The following is a 17683-nucleotide window of genomic DNA, read 5'->3' as shown; positions in this document are numbered from 1 at the left end:
ATGCACAAAGTGGTGCATGCATCTGGAATTCATTGGCAGTGGCAGGCTCTTTCTTTCTTCCCTCCCTCCCTCCCTTCTTTCTTTCTTTTTTTTTTTTTTTTGGTTTTTCAAGGTAGGGGCTCCCTCTAGCTCAGGCTGACCTGGAATTCATTATGTAGTATGAGGGTGGCCTTCAACTCACAGTGATCCTCCTACCTCTGCCTTCCAGGTGCTGGGATTAAAGGTGTGTGACACCAAACCCAGCCATACTCACTCTTTCTGACTGCCTCTTTATCTCTCTCTTTCAAATAAATAAATACTATTAAAAAAAAAAAAAAGAATTGAAGGCAGACTTCTGTATTCAGAGCTGGTACACTGACCATGCTGTGTTCCCACAGCTTGCCACACTGTGCAGAGCTGGTTTTTTTCTATAATAAAAAGTTTGTTTTGTTGTCCTCATTCTAAACAGCTGGTACATAACTTTGTAATAACTTGCAATGGAAAACAGGGCAATAAACAACAGGTAGGCACTGGTCTTAAAGCCAGTCTTCAGAAACAGGCTTAGCTAGGTGTGGTGGAGTAGGCAGTAAAGCATATAACTTTATAATAACTCATGATGGAAAACAAGGCAATAAATGACATGTAGATGTTGGTCTCAAGGTCAGGCTTCAGAGTCAGTCAATTCTAGCTAGGCATGGTGGTACATGCCTGTAATCCTAGCACTCAGGAAGCTGAGATAGGAAGATCTAGAGTTCTAGCCCAGCCTGGACTATATTGGGAGACCCTGTCTCAAAAATCTAAAAAAAAAAGAAACAAAAAGAAAACACCAATTTTCCTCATGAGTGTGGTCTTTTGACTTTCTGATGTTGCAATTACAGATAATTGTCATAGTAAAAAGTTCTAGGGCTGGAGAGATGGCTTAGCGGTTAAGCGCTTGCCTGTGAAGCCTAAGGACCCCGGCTCGAGGCTCGGTTCCCCAGGTCCCACGTTAGCCAGATGCACAAGGGGGCGCACGTGTCTGGAGTTCGTTTGCAGAGGCTGGAAGCCCTGGCGCGCCCATTCTCTCTCTCTCCCTCTATCTGTCTTTCTCTCTGTGTCTGTCACTCTCAAATAAATAAATTTAAAAAAATTTAAAAAAAAAGTTCCACATCAGGCTTCTCGCCTCCCTATTCCAGTGCTACGGATGGACTCCAGTGCCTCCTCACACACCTGGACAAGAACCTCACCACGGAGCGCGGAGCTACCTCTTTCATTTGTTTTGCTTGCTTAGTTTTTTGAAACAGGGTCTCCTGGAACTGGGGCTGGCTTTGATCTTCCTGCTTTTCCCTACCACACATAGGCTCACAGGCCTGTGTACCACATATAGATCACACCACCATGCCTGGCTCTCTCGGGGTCTATCTTCATGCCCTCTTTGTTGGCCTCCTACTTCCCACCCTCTACGCTGGTTCTTGGCTATGTAGCTCAGGGTGGTCTCTAACTCACAACCCTGCCTCACCCTCCCAAGTGCTGGGATTGTAGGGGTGCACTACCCTCCCAGGCCCTAATCAAGGCTTTTTCAGTAACCTTAAAAAAAAATTTTTTATGCACATTGGGAGATACATGCTATTTTACTGTTCACACTGTCCTCCCTGCCCACCTTCCCTGCATTTGTGGATGGCGCTGCCCAGAAAGTCACTGGCATGAGCTCCAGGGAGTCATGTGGCATCTCAGGCCGGGAATGGCCATTCAGTGATCTGGCTGAAGGACAATGTGGGAATGAAGAGATAAAAACCTGAGACATATGATGGGGATTGCAATTTGGAATAAATGGGTTCAGGCCCTCTGCCCAGTCAGCCCAATGCTCTGGCAGCTGCTGTATTTAATAACCAACTGCATTAACTTCTCCCTGGACAACTCCATTAGCATCTCCCTTGAGGGGCTGTATGTGAGTGTGTGTGTGTATGCAGTGAGAAACTGAAAAGGGTTGTCATACTGGAGGCAGGAGGATCAGGAGTTTACAGCCATCCGCAGGTACATACTAGGTTGGAGGCCAGCCTGGGTTACATGAGACTTTGTCCTAAAAAAAAAAAGTCGAAATAAATAAATAGGGTTGGATCTCTCTTCTGTATCCTCTTGGAGTCTCTGTTTTACAGTTCTAAATCTGTTGAGTTGGCTTTTTGGGTTCCCTGAGGGAATTTTATGGCTCCCATTATAGACTTTGGCAACTGAGGTGGAGCTGGAAAGAATAGCAATTTAGGTAGGGTAGAAGTGGGGCTGAGACCACCTGCTTTCTTGGCCCAACAGGAGGCTAGGGAGGATGAGAAGGAATGTTGATCCTAGAATACAGAAGATAAAATATGGAGAAGCAGTGACTGGGGGTATAGCTTAGCAGCAGCATGTTTGCTTAGCAGATGTGAGGCACCAGATTCTAAGCCTCTATACAACAAAGACATTGGGAGCTTGGGGGTCTCTGAGCATGTAGAGAGCAAAGGAGAGGAGGGGTGGGGTGGGGGTGTGAGTCCCAGAACTCTGGAGTCAAGGTTGTAAGGAAAAAATTGGTTGCTATCGGAGAAAGAGAGCTGGGACCGTTTAAAAGAGGGAGACAGAAAGCAGACAGACTCACTATGTGTGAGCGAGAGCTGAGGTTCAGGCCCTTTCTGGAAGTAAGAGAAAAGATGAGAGGCCTCTAAACCATAGCTAATGCACAAAACATAAAACCTATTACATGACTGTAGTGCCAGAGACTTCCTGAGTCCCTGGGACATAAAGACCAAGCGAGGGGGGCTGGAGAGATGGCTTAGCGGGTAAGGCGTTTGCCTGCAAAGCCAAAGGACACAGGACCCACATAAGCCAGATGCACAAGGTGGCACACACATCTGGAGTTTGTTTGCAGTGGCTGGAGGCCCTGGTGTGCCCATTCTCCCTCTCTCTCAAATTTCTCTCAAATAAATACATAAAAATATTTTTAAAATATTAAAGAACACACAAGGTAGTAACAAGTAACCACATTTCTACCAAGGGACTTGGGTCTTAGTATCTTGCCATTCCAGCCTCTTAGCTGCTGTCAAACTGCATTAGTGTGAATATTGAACCCTACCATGTCGCTGCGGCTGGAAATTTTCCCAAAAGAGAGCTTGTGACAAGAGCAGGCAGAGAAGATTCCATCCAAGACTTCGCTGGCTCCTGGCATAACTTCACCAGCTCACCTCCTTTCCAAAGTCACTTCCAAAGCCCAAGCTACTGATTTGGGGTGCTCCCTACCCACAAATCCACAAAACAGAATGGCCAGGTCAGAGATTAAATTCTTAGTCAGGTGGCGGCTGTGCTTCTTGGATATACTAGCCTGACCAAAAGGTCTGTGTTGAGAGGGGTGGCTACAACAGAGAGGACAGTGGACAGACAGGCTTCTGCCTTAGAGATGAAAAGTGCTGAATTCAGGTTCTGATTCTGCCCCCTGTAGCTGTGTATCTTGAGATAGTGCTAAGTTCTCTAAAATTTAGAGTGCTCATTTCATTTCTAAAATGCAAATGATGATGATGACGATAATGCTTCTTCAGAATATTGCCTTCAAAAATCACATGAAATAATACACATAAAAGTAATAAACCATGTGTGGTGGCGCACGCCTTCAATCCCAGCACACGGAAGGCAGAGGTAGGAGAATCACAGTGAGTTTGGGGCCAGCCTGAGACTACAGAGTGAGTTCCAGGTCAGCCTGGGCTAGAGTGAGACCCTACCTTGAAAATAACAGAAAAAGGGGCTGGAGAGATGGCTTAGCGGTTAAGCGCTTGCCTGTGAAGCCTAAGGACCCCGGTTCGAGGCTCGGTTCCCCAGGTCCCACGTTAGCCAGATGCACAAGGGGGCGCACGCGTCTGGAGTTTGATTGCAGAGGCTGGAAGCCCTGGCGCGCCCATTCTCTCTCTCTCCCTCTATCTGTCTTTCTCTCTCAAATAAATAAATAAATAAATTTAAAAAAAAAAGAAAATAACAGAAAAAAAAAATCAGGCTTAAAAAGATGACTTAATGGTTAAGGCACTTGATTGCAAAACCTAAGGACCCAGGTTTGTTTTTCTCAGGACCCAGGTAAGCCAGATGCACAAAGTGGTGAAAGCTTCTGGAGTTCCTTTGCAGTGGCTGGAGGCCCTGGTTTACCTATTCTCTCTCTCTCTCCCCACCCCGTATCTTTTTTTTTTTTTTTTTTTTTTTTGGTTTTTCGAGGTAGGGTCTCACTCTGGTCCAGGCTGACCTGGAATTAACGCTGTAGTCTCAGGGTGGCCTTGAACTCATGGCGATCCTCCTACCTCTGCCTCCCAAATGCTGGGATTAAAGGCGTGCGCCACCATGCTCGGCTCTTTTTTTTTTTTTTTTAATGAATGTTCTTTTTTAATATTTATTTTTATTTATTTGACAGAGAAAGGAGGTGGGGAGAGAGAGACAATGGACATGCCAGGGCCTCCAGCCACTGCAAATGAACTCCAGACACATGCGCCCCTTTGTGCATCTGTCTAACGTGGGTCCTGGGGAATTGAACCTGGGTCCTTTGGCTTTGCAGGCAAATACCTTAACTGCTAAGCCATTGCTACAGCCCCACCCCTGCAACTTTATCTCTCCAATTAAATTAAAATTTTTGAAATTAAAAAATGTACTTGGTAAAATACTTTACAAGTGGAAGTGGAAGGAATAACTGCCTTCATCCCTTTTTTTTTTTTTTTTTTTTTGCACTTGATCTTAGCCAAAAGGCCACGAAACAATCATTCCTTTATTCTGTCTCTGAAATCCAAAGGTTTATCTCTGGGATGTTTGGAAGCTATGGGGTTCAAAGTAAGAAGGTGGAATGGCATATGTGTAGTGAGGACAAGCAAAGAGGAAGGGGGTGCTGGAGAGATGGCTTAGCGGTTAAGCGCTTGCCTGTGAAGCCTAAGGACATTGGTTCGAGGCTCGATTCCCCAGGACCCATGTTAGCCAGATGCACAAGAGGGCGCATGCGTCTGGAGTTCGTTTGCAGTGGCTAGTGGTCCTGGCGCGACCATTCTCTCTCTCTCTCTCTCTGTCTATTTCTCTGTCTGTCGCTCTCAAACAAATAAATTAAAATAAACAAAAAAATTTTAAAAAAAGAGGAAGGTGGAGTAGAAGATGTGGGGAAGTGGAATCCCCAGAAGGCATTGTCTTCTTACTCAGGTACTAGGAGTCTGTAATACTTGCCAGTTGGTATGCAACCACAGAGCCACTAGCTTGATATATCTGAGGTCAGATACTGTTCTGATAATGGCAGGACTAAAAGTCTGAGTATGTCTACCTAAAAAGCATTTGGTAGAAGCTTAATCCCCAGTACGACATTGTTGGGGGGTAGACACTAATGGAAGCTGTTTGGGTCATGGAGACTCCAGCCTCATGATTGAATTACTACAAATAGATTATATAAAAAGGTTTGAGGCTACAAATTTAATCTCCTCTTGCTCCCTATATGTGCTGTCTTGCCCTTCTATTTTCACTTATTCTTTTTGACAATTTTATATACGTATATATTTATTTTTTTCAGATTTTATTTAATACATAATAAGTTATATTCTTTTCTCCTCTTACCCTGGAGGTCCTCCTCAGTGGGGTTATGATAGTCACTGAGGGGCATGAAGGCCTCAGTCAGCCCCGGAGGGGTAGCAAGGAGATGCGTCTCTGGGGGCTCCTACCCAGTCTGTGGCTCTTCAAGTCCTTCCGCCTCCTTTTCTGCCATGTTCCCTGCATCATGGCAGGCATGTTGGCAGTCTGATTTGGTGTTGCGTTCTCTATAGCCTCTGGATTTCTGCTTTGATAGGCTTTGATTCATCACCGTGTCTGTCACTGCCACCCTGGAGCTGGATGTCAGACTAGCTGTAAGAGCAGTATTCACGTTGCCCCTTTTCCTGCAATTTCTCCTGGGCCCAGGCAGATGTGGTAGAGGTGGCAAGTCTTGTGGTGGGCAGTTAGCTATCTTCTTTTCTTTTCTTTCTTTCTTTCTTTTTTTTTTGAGGTAGGGTCTCACTCTAGCCCAGGCTGACCTGTAACTCACTCTGTTGTCTCAGGGTGGCCTTGAACTCATGGCAATCCTCCTACCTCTGCCTCCCAAGTGCTGGGATTAAAAGCATGCGCCACCAGGCCAGGCAATCTTCTCTTACCACTGCATCTTGGCTCTCCCTTGTTTCCTCTGCCATCTGTCCCACACATGCTGCCCACATGTACATATTTTGTTCATATTTACCTCCGATTACCCTCTTTTGTCTCATTCTTCTTCCCAGCTCGTCCCCTTGTTACTTTCATGTTTGTTTTTATTGTTGTTGCTTTTTGTGACCCACCAAACTAAATTAGAACTGCTTGTATGAACATGGCTAGGACATTATTTTCCATTTCCCAGTGTCTACATCACTGTTAAGAACATGACCCCTCCCACAGCCAGCAATCGTTAGCTGTAACGGTGTGGGGTCTTATAATGGGATGTTCATGCTGCCTTTCTGCTGTCTGTGGCATGACCCAGCAGGAAGGCCCTCTGTAGAGCTAGGAGCCATGGTTCGTGCCTATAACCATGGTATTCAAGATGGTGAGACAAGAGGATCATGAATTTGAGGCCAGCCTGGCCTCTACAACAAGACCCTGTCTTTAAATAAAGGAAAGAAGAGCTGGGCATGGTGGCGCATGCCTTTAATCCCAGCACTCAGGAGGCAGAGGTAGGAGGATCACCATGAGTTCAAGGCCACCCTGAGACTACATAGTGAATTCCAGGTCAGCCTGGGCTAGAGTGAGATCCTACCTCAAAAAACCAAAAAAAAAAAAAAAAAAAGGAAAAGAGGAGGAGGAGGAAGAGAAGAGGGTACTCAGTACATGCCAGCTTCTTAACTTTGGGTTTCCCAGCTATCAGAACTGTGAAACGTAATTTTTGTTTGTTTCTTTTAAACCTTTTTATTTTATTTTGTTTGAGAGAGAGAAAAAAAGAAGCATATTTAAAGAGGATGGGTGTTCCAGGGCCTCCAGCCACTGCCAAAGAACTCCAGGGGCTGGAGAGATGGTTTAGTGGTTAAGCGCTTGCCTGTGAAGCCTAAGGATCCCGGTTCGAGGCTCCATTCTCCAGGACCCACGTGTTAGCCAGATGCACAAGGGGGCGCATGTGTCTGGAGTTCGTTTGCAGTGGCTGGAAGCCCTGGCGCGCCCATTCTCTCTCTCTCCCTATCTCCCTCTTTCTCTCTCTGTTACTCTCAAATAAGTAAATAAGAATTAAAAAAATATTTTAAAAAATTAACAAAAAAGAGCTCCAGATATGTGCATCCCTTTGTGCGTCTGGCTAACGTGGGTCCTGGGGAATTGAGCCTCAAGCCAGGGTCCTTAGGCTTCACAGGCAAGCACTTAACCACTAAACCATCTGCCAGCCCTGGAACTTACTTTGTAGCCCAGATTGGCCTAGAACTCCCAGTGATCCTCCTTTTTTTTTTTCAAGGTAGGGTTTCACTCTAGCCTGGAATTCACTCTGCATTCTCAGGGTGGCCTCGAACTCATGTCTGCCTCCTGAGTGCTGGGATCAAAGGCTTGCACCACCATGCCCAGCACACAGTGATCCTCTTACCTTAGCCTCCCAAGTGCTAAATCTCTATTTTTTTTTACACTAATTACTCAGCATCAGATACAATGTTATAAAATAGAGGAAGACAGAGGGAAAGCCATAAAGTGAACCTCTGGGCATGGGCGGGGGTGCGGGGTGTGGAGGGGCAGATTTTGGACAAAATTACTTGCTGGGATTATTTTTGCCTTCAGCTTTCTACCACTAGTCATTTGGCCCTGAGTTTCATTCCTAATTCTGCAGACAGAATATGATTCCCTCACTTGATAATACCTCACCAGCTTGCCCAGGTTCAGAGCTGTGGTTGGAGGACTGGTTCTCCTCATAGAACACATTGTTTCACCAGATAAAATCAGTGCACATTCATTGAGGGCTCCCTGTGTCCCAGATACAGGACTCAGTGTTCTTCCTACCCGCTAATGCAATCCTCTAAACAACCCTACTGAAGTAGATAGAATATCTCTCCCATCGTGCAGATAAACAAAATGAAATACAGAGAAGATAGATAGTAATGAAATTGTAGATTAGGACTGATTTTTTTTTTTTTTTCAAAGAAGGGTCTCACTCTAGCCCAGGCTGACCTGGAATTCACTATGTAGTCTCAGGGTGGCCTTAAATTCATGGCGATCCTCCTACCTCTGCCTCCCAAGTGCTGGGATTAAATGTATGCACCCCCACACCTGGACAAAATGTTTTTATTTATTTTCAAACAGAGAGAGAGAGAGAGAGAGAGAAAGAGAGTGAGCAAGTGAGATAGATTCGAGAATGGGCATAGAGGACCTTTAGCCACTGCAAATGAATTCCAGGCACATGTGCCACCTTGTCTGTCTATGGGTACTGGGGAGTCGAACCTGGGCTGGTCCAGGCTGGCAGGCTTTACAAAACAGCTCCTTTAAGCGCTGAGCCTCCTCCTCAGCCTCTGGATTAGGATTTAAATGCAGGTTTCAGAGCCACAGTTTGTAAGCAGCTCCCCACTGCTTCTGAGGTAGTACAGTGGGTGAAGCCAGAGCTCCAGGCTAAGGCGGTAAGCGAGCAGGCAGGGCGCTCAACATATGTAGTCCAGGTGCGTCATCCCGCTTCTGCAATCCTCCAGCTGTTTTGTGAGTGCTCCTTTAGGGTATGGCATGAAAAATGCTTCCTTACCATTTAAAGTTGATAAATACAGGCCCCCTTGACATAGTCAAGCAAAGAAGTGGATTTTCCTTTTGTTTGATCTGCACTGCTTCAAAATTATCTCAGCAGAGAAGTTTTTTCTTTTCTTTTTTTTTTGTCGTATGTCTAGTAACAAACAATGGACCACTGGACTACATTCTTGGGACATGCTCTCCTAAGCCCTCTTTGCACCCCATTTCCCTCAGCTGTTAGAAGTAGTGGAAGCACCACACAGGGCTCAGTGACCAGTCAGCTCAGAGGACAACCACAGGGTGGAAGTTAACCAGGGTCGGGCAGCAGGTGACATTTCCTAGCTACACAAAAAAAGCCATCCAACACAATCGGTTTATTTCTATTTCTCTTTTTCTTTTATGTATGTATGTATTATTTATTTATTTTTGGTTTTTCAAGGTAGGGCCTCACTCTAGCTCAGGCTGACCTGGAGTTCGCTATGGAGTCTCAGGGTGGCCTTGAAGTCATGGTGATCCTCCACCACACCCAACATGTTTTTTTTTTTTTTTTTTTTTTGAGGGGCGGTTTCCAAGGTAGGTTCTCACTCTAGACCTGGAATTCATTCTATAGTCTCAGGGTGCCCTCAAACTCTTGACAATCCTCCTATCTCTGCCTCCCAAATACTAGAACTAAAGGCGTGCACCACCACACCCAACCAAATTGGTTTCTTTCTTTCTAGCCTTTCCCCTATCACTGTTCTTGACTTATTTTACATGTCAACTATAGACTATCAAAACAGTCTCCTGACTAATTTCTCTTTCTGCTGGTTTTCCACACCTGGCCAGACCTGTCTTCTTTAAAAAATAAATAAATAAAAATAAAATATAGGGCTGGAGAGATGGCTTGGCGGTTAAGCGCTTGCCTGTGAAGCCTAAGGACCCGGGTCCCACGTTAGCCAGATGCACAAGGGGGCGCACGCGTCTGAAGTTCGTTTGCAGAGGCTGGAAGCCCTGGCGCACCCATTCTCTCTCTCTCCCTCTATCTGTCTTTCTCTCTGTGTCTGCCGCTCTCAAATAAATAAATAAATAAATTAAAAAAAATGAAATATATATATGTATGTATGTATGTATTTAGTTGATTGAGAGAGAATGGGCATACCAGGGGCTCTATCCACTGCAAATGACTTATGTACACCTGGGTTATGTGGGGCCTGGGGAATTGAACCTGTGTCCTTTGGGTCTGCATGCAAGTGCCTTAACTGCTGAGCTATTTCTTCATCCCCGGACCTGTCTTCTTAAAGTGCTTCCTTAAGCCCACTGCAGTGCTGGCCCAAATGAATTAATTCGGCTTTTGAGACTGTCCTGGGTAGTCCTGGCCTACTTCCTCTTGACATTGTACATAGTGCTGAATCATTCCTGGCTCTTTTGTGCTCTGCACATCTGCTTCCTCCAGCACTGCTAGAACAGCTGCTGACTGCCTTCCCTGTTTCTTCTGTCAGAGTCTCTGTTCTCATTCACTTTCTTATCCCAGTCAGTAAGCACAAGCCTACGTGCCAGGTCCTATTAGGTTATGACCCAGGAGCTACAAACAGATAAATATACAACTGTGGATATATATATATTGAGGCAAGCCCAACAGACTGGCTTTTATTTTAATGAGAGAGAGAGAGAGAGAGAGAAAATTGGCACACCAGGGCCTGAAACCACTGTATTCAAACTCCAGATGCATGAGCCACCTCGTGCGCATATGCAAGCTTGCACTTGTGCACCTGGCTTGCATGGGATCAGAAGAGTCAAACCTGGGTCTTTAGGTTTTGCAGGCAAGCGCCTTAAACTCTAAGCCATCTCTCCAGCCCTATAAATTATTTATTTATTTATTTATTTATTTTTGATACAGGGTCTCATGTAGCCCAGGCTCACTTACTATACAGCTGATGAGGACCTTGAACTCTTAATCTTCCCCCTCAAGAACTGGAATTACAGGCGTGCACCTCTGTTCCTGGCCAGCTATTTATTATTACTACGTCAGAGTGACTCAGGGTTTAGGGGTACCTATCCTAGCTTGGAGCCTAGAAGGCCCATCAGAATAGGCTTGTTGGAGAAAAGGACGTTGAATTGTACAAAATGAAGCAGCATTAGTCATTTGGGGATATACGAGGTAGAACAGCTAAGGATGTGTCGTGTGTGTCGAGCTTCGTGGTGGGCTAAGCAGGAGAGGCTCTCCCCACCCTGCCCGTCCTCCGGGAGTGCTGCACTGATCCGATTGACCTGCAGCAGACAGGCTTATCAGGGCAGTGGCGTGTGACTGGTATGTTCCCTGAATTCTCTAGTTCAGAGGCCGCCTCCCTCCTCCCTGGCTCCCAAGCTCCTCTAAAACATGCACCCCGGCTGCTGGTTGCCAGGGGCAACCCTAGAAGGCAGCTCGTCGCGAAGGCAGCCGCTGAAGCCCCCGCCAGAGCCTCAGAGCCCGAGGTGACAGACGAGGAGATGGCTCTCCCGGGCCGGGCCCCTGTGGGACGCATCAGAGCAGAGCCCGGGCCGGCACGCTCCAGCGGGTCTGAGCGGAGAAAGGTGACCCACCGAGCACTCGGGGCGCCATCCACGTGCATGCCCCATATGAATCACACCACCTTGCTTCTCTGAGACAGGCCCAATTTATTTCAGGCCTCAGGCTTAGTAACTGTGCCGGTGACAACCTGGGTTTCCGAGATGCCTGTGTGTGGTCCACGGTGCTAATGAGATTGCACCCGTGGCGGATTTCTCTTGCTCGTGGTCTTTCCACCCTGTTCAGGTTGTCCACCAGTGCCTTTCACCTCTTTCTAAGCTGGCACCTGGGCAAATGCTGTCTGGCTGGAGGGGAAGGCAGAGCGCAGCAGGCTCTCAGGGGACGGTCCCCTGCAGCTTTCTCTTGTTCCCGCGGTTCCGCAGCTTGAGTTACTTGCTGTTGTCCCCGCGGAGGGGAAGCCTTGCTGTGCGCAGTCAGAACACTGGGTTTCACTCTCTCCATCACTCTGGTCCGATTTCCTCCACCGGGTAAATGGAATTGGTATCATCCGCCACACCCAACCACAGGGTGATTGTAAATGTCACGGGAGAATATTTATATTTTGTTGTGTGCGTGTGTAGAACGTGTGGTGTGGTGTGTGTGTATGTGCTTACCCTGTGTGCGTGTGCGAAGGGGTCAGAGGAGAATGTCTCTATTGCTTTTCCACTTGTTTCCTTGAGATGGAGTCTCTCATTGAACCCAGAGCTGCCATTTTTTAAAAATTATTAATTTTATTTATTTATTTGACAGAGAAAGAGAGAGAAAGAGAATGAGAACGGGTGTGTCAGGGCCTCCAGCCACTGCAAACGAACTCCAGATGCGTGCGCTCCCTTGTGCATGGGTCCTGGGGAATCGAACCTGGGTCCTTTGGCTTTGCAGCCAAACGCCTTAACTGCTAAGCCATCCCTCCAGCCCCAGAGCTGCCATTTTTGGTTAGACTGGCTAACTGGCAAGTCCCAGCAATTCTGTTTCCATTGCCCCCCTCCAAGGACTGGGGTCACAGGCATATATAGTTTTCCTGTATGTATGTATGTATGTACATATGGCCGGGATACACAAGTATTTATGAGTATATCCAAGCAAATACAAATGAGTGGTATTATTAGTTGGGCATCATGGTTTTCATCTATAATCCCAGCACTTGGGAGGCTGCCACAGGAGGATTGCTATAAGTTTGAGACCACCAGCTGGGACTACATACAAGTTCTAGATTACTCTGGGCGACTGATTCAGACCCTGTTCCAAAAAACAACAAAAATACTAGGGTTCAGGAGGCTCCAGTCCTCTGGGAGGAGCTACTGACAGTTAATGACTACTGGAGGAGGAAGAGACTTTTTATTTAATTAATTGTTTGTTTATTTGTTTATTTACAAGCAGAGAGAGAGAATAGGCACACCAGGGCCTTCAGCTGTGGCAAATAAACTCGAGATGCATGTGCCCTTTTGTGCATTTGGCTTTATGTGGATACTGGGGAATCAAACCCAGGTTGTTAGAGTTTGTAAGCAAGCACCTTAACCACTGGATCACCTCTCCTGCCCTGGAAGAAACATTCTCTCTCTCTCTCTCTCTCTCTTTTGTTTTTGTTTGATTTTCAAGGTAGAGTCTCACTCTACTCAGGCTGACCTGGAATTCACTATGGACTCTTAGGGTGGCCTTGAACTCATGGCGATCCTCCTACCTCTGCCTCCCGAGTGCTGGGATTAAAGGCGTGCACCACCATACTTGGCTTTCAGAAGAGACATTTTCTTTGGTGGGGTAGCCATGGGTAAGTTGCCAGTGCTTCTGTCTATAAGCTCTTATCCATTCTCCTATAAGTAACTCTAGTTAAATACATTAGATCTTCAAAACCAAACCAAACCAAATCAAACCAAAACAAAACAAAAAAACAAACATGAAAGTAGGAGGGTGATTAGATAGGAAGAGAGAGGGGATCAGTGAGGGTGGATAAGAGAGGATAATGAGTAGTGAATATGATCAAATATGAAAATGTCATAATGAAAACCCATTTTGGGGCTGGAGAGATGGCTCAGTGGTTAAGGTACTTGCTTGCAATGCTTTGCGGTCAGAATTCGATTCCCCAGTATCCACATAAAGCCAGATACACAAAGTAGCACATGCCTCTGGAGTTCATTTGCAGCAGCTAGAGACCTGGAGCCAGTTCTCTCTCTCCCTCTCTATCTTTCTGTGTTTGCAAATAAATAAGTAAATGAAAACCCATTGTTATGTGTAATTAAGAGATGCTAATAAAGCCGGGCATAGTGGCACATGCCCTTAATCCCAGCACTCAGAGGCAGACATAGGAGGATTGTTGAGAGTTCGAGGCCACCCTGAGTCTACATAGTGAATTCCAGGTCAGGCTGGGCTAGAGTATTTTAGAGCATATTTTTTCTCACTTTAGCTCAGGCTGACCTGGAAGTCACTCTGTAGTCCCAGGCTGGCCTCAGACTCACAACAATCCTCCTACCTCTGCCTCCCAAATTCTGGGATTAAAGGTGTACGCCACCATGCATGGCTGTGGTTTTGAGACAAGGCCTCATATAGCCCAGGCTGGCCTCCGACTTGCTGTGTACTACTTCTGCTCCTCCGAGTGTTGGGATTACAGTCATTCATCACCACACCAGTTTCAGTCGCTGGTTTGGCAAGTTGCTGGTTATGAGGGAGTGGTCTATCCTCAATGATTTTTGAAGCCTGCTAATACATGACTAGCTTAACCCAGCACTTTCACCCAGTGTGCCCCAACATATGCCCTCCTTCCTCACTTTAGGATCTGCCATTTCAGGTCTGGCTAAGGGCCTTGGCATGACTGTTTCCACAGCCTGGAGGCTGCTGCTCTAAGGCCTTTGCCTGGCTCACACTTTCTTATCTATCAAGTTTTAGCTAAAATGAAAACTTTACCCTGATCTCCCAGCTTAAAATAGTTTCCTTACAGGCAAAATCATGGGCTACACACGTACTGCTTTTGTATGAATAAATTTCTCTGGAAGAATGCACAAGAAATTAACATTTGCTGCAGATGGAAAAGGAAATTTGATAGTTGTGAAGTAGGGCCTAGAGGAAGACTTCTCTGTGTGTCTTTTTTCTATTTTTGTTACCAATGCAGACATATTAAATACATTATCTATTCAAAATTAACTTAAGAGCCAGGTGTGGTGCATATGTTAATCCCAACACTTACAGGCAAGGAGCTTAAGGCCAGCCTTGTCTACATGAGATCCTGTTTCAAGAGATCAAAAGACAAGTTTGAAAATTAATTTAGAGCTGGGTGTGGTGGTGCACACCTTTAATCACAGCACTTGGGAGGCAGAGGTAGGAGGATTTTCGTGAGTTTGAGGTCACCCTGAGACTACATAGTGAATGCCAGGTCAGCCTGAGCTAGAGTGAGATCCTATCTGAAAAAAAAAAATAATTAATTAATTTAGCCAGATGTAGTGGCACACACCTTTAATCCCAGCATTCAAGAGGCTAAGGCAGGAAATCACTGTGAGTCTGAGGTCTGCCTGAGACTACAGAGTGAGATCCAGGTCAGCCTGGGCTAGAATGAGACCCTACCTCAAAAAACCAACAATAATAATAATAATAGTAATTTAAAAATATATTGGGGGTTAGAAAGATGACTTAGTAGTTAATGTACTTAGCCTGTGAAAACCAAGGTCCTGAGTTTGATTCCCCAGGACCCATGTAACCCACATGGACAAGATGGTGGGTGTGTGTATCTGGAGCTCATTTGCAGTGGCTAGAGGCTCTAGCATACCCATTCTCTCTCTCTCTCTCAAATAAATAAATAAATAAAATATTTAAAATATGCATATTGGAGCCTGATGTGGTGGCACACACCTTTAATCCTAGCACAGGAGAGGTAGAGCTAGGAGAATTGCTGTCAATTTGAGGCCAGCTAGGGACTACATAGTGAACCCATGTCAGCCTGGGTTAGAGTGAGACATGAGACTCTTCCTTGAAAAAAAACAAAACAAAACAACAACAAGAACAAGATATATATATATATATATGTATGTATATATATATGTATGTATGTATATATATATGTATGTATGTATATATATATATATATATATATATATCTCGAGAGAGAGAGAGAGAGGGAGAGAAAGAGAGACAGAGAGAGAGACTGGAGAGATGGCTTAGCAGTTAAGGTGCTTATCTGCAGAGCTTAAGGACCACTGTTTTGACTTTCCAGATCCCACATAAGCCAGACCAAGATGATGCAAGTGTGCAAGGTTACACATGTGTACAAGATGGTGCAAGTGTCTGGAGTTCAATTGCAGTGGTGGAGGCCCTGGTGTACCAATTCTCCCTCTCTCTCTCATAAAAAAGTTGCAAAAAAATATATGTATATTGGGCTGGAGAGATTGCTCAGCAGTTAAGACACTTGCCTACAAAGCATAAGAACTGGGGTTTGATTCCCCAGTACCCATGTAAAGCCAGATGCACAAGATAGTGCATGTATCTGGAGTTTGTTTGCAGTGGCTAGAGGCCCCTTCCGCCCCCCCTTTGCCTCTTTATCTCTCTCTCAAATAAATAAGTTTTTTAAATGTTTGTTTATTTGAGAGGGAGAGAGAGAAAGAGGCAGATAGAGAGAGAATGAGTGTGCCAGGGCCTTCAATCATTGCAAAAGAACCCAGAAGCATGAGCCACCTTGTACATTTGGCTTACATGGGTCCTGGGGAACTGAACATCTGTCCTTTGGCTTTGCAGACGAGTGCCTGAACCACTAAATGATCTCTCTCTCCAGCCCGCATTCTTTTTTTTTTTTTTTTCAATTATTTATTTGAAGCCAGGTGTGGTGGTGCATGCCTTTTTGCCAGCACTCAGGAGGCAGAAGTAGGAGGATCACCACAAGTTTGAGGACACCCTGAGACTACATGGTGAATTCCAGGTCAACTTGAACTACAGCAAGACCCTACCTTGAAAAATGAAAAAAAAAAAAAAATTATTTGAGAGAGAGAGAGAAAGATACGGGCACACCAGGGTCTCTTGCCAACTCCAGACACATGTCACATTCTGGTTTTACATGGGTACTAGAGAATTGAATTCATGTGGTTAGGCTTTGCAAGCAAATGCCTTTAACCTCTGAGCTATCTCTCTAGCTCCTAAGCATTCTTTTACCATGTACATTTAAAAAATATTTTATTTATTTATTTGAGAGAAAGAGAGATACAGAAATAGGCAGGTAGAGAGAGAAAGAGAGCAAGAGAATGGGTGTGCCAGGGCCTCCAGCCATTGCAAATGAACTCCAGATACTTGTACCCTCTTGTGAATCTGGCTTATGTGGGTCCATGGGGAGTCAAACCTGGGTCCTTTGGCTTTGCAGGCAAGTGCCTTAACCACTAAGTCATCTCTCCAGCCCTACCATGTACATCTTATTTCTAAAACAGGTGGTGGCACACACTTGTAATTCTAATACTCCAGAGGCAGTGGCTGCAATTTGAAGGCCAGCCTGGTCTGTATAATGAGTTCTAGGCTAGCCAGGGCACATAGTGAGATCCTGTCTCAACCAAGCCCCGCCCCGCCAAAAAAAAAAAAAAAAGTGGTGAGCAGGCTTTGCCTGAGGCAGATCTGTAAAGCTGCAAAGTGGTGCATGTGTGTAGTCTTGGGGCCCCTAAGGGAGGCAGGATGAGGAGAACCCCAAGCTCAAGAGTCAGCTAGTCTGACCTTCTCTAGTGGCAAGCGACAAGAGAAGCCATGTCTCAAAGTAGGAGAGGAGCAATGCCTTGAGTCTGTCCTCTGACCTTCACAGTGGTGCCTTGGCACACGTGCGTGCACACATGCACACACGCACACACACGCATGCACACATGCTCTTCAGATAGAAAGTCCAACCTTGATTCTAACCTGAAGGAGCTGTTCTTCCTGAAAGAAGATAGGAAACTGAGTGCCTACTTTCAGAAGGTGGACAAACCCATGGATTTGTCATTTTCAGAGTTTTTTTGTTTGTTTGCTGGCTTGTTTATTCTTGTTTTTTCAAGGTAGGGTCTCACTCTAGCCCAGGCTGACCTGGAATTCACTATGTAGTCTCAGGGTGACCTCAAACTCACGACAGTCTTCCTACCCCTTCCTCCCGAATGCTGGGATTAAGGGTGTGCACCACCATGCCCAACTTCGTTGTAAGGTTTTTGTTTGTTTTATTCCCCTTGATACTAGACATTAAATTCAGGACCTTGAACCTGCTGGGCAAGCGCTGAGCTACATTTCAAACCCATTTTCAGTTTAAGAAGAAAACAACACACACACACACACACACAGACACACACACACACACACACACACACACACACACACACACACAGCTTGGGTCTAAGAGAGACCTCTGAGCCTGGGGGAGCAGTCCAGTTGGCAGGTTGTATTTTACAGACTGACAGTCACCCAGCCCGAGGGGATGAGCGAATGGGCCGCTCCCTGCCAGAATGACATGGGTGACAGCCAGGACCTAGGAATGAGGAGCTGGGGGAAGTAGGAGGAGGGAGTTTGGCACAT

General features: G+C 45.7%; 1 pseudogene; it reads right to left on the bottom strand.

Moving 5' to 3' along the window:
- The window catches only part of LOC101600702, a 41646-nt pseudogene extending 30391 nt beyond the window's left edge, over window positions 1–11255 (bottom strand).
- Window positions 11256–17683: the final 6428 nt, after the last annotated feature.

This window comes from Jaculus jaculus, chromosome 13 (genome assembly GCF_020740685.1).
Source record: "Jaculus jaculus isolate mJacJac1 chromosome 13, mJacJac1.mat.Y.cur, whole genome shotgun sequence".
NCBI classification, from domain to species: Eukaryota; Metazoa; Chordata; class Mammalia; order Rodentia; family Dipodidae; genus Jaculus; species Jaculus jaculus.
Note: the sequence above shows the minus strand (reverse complement) of the source record. Positions and strands in the feature narration are given on the sequence as shown.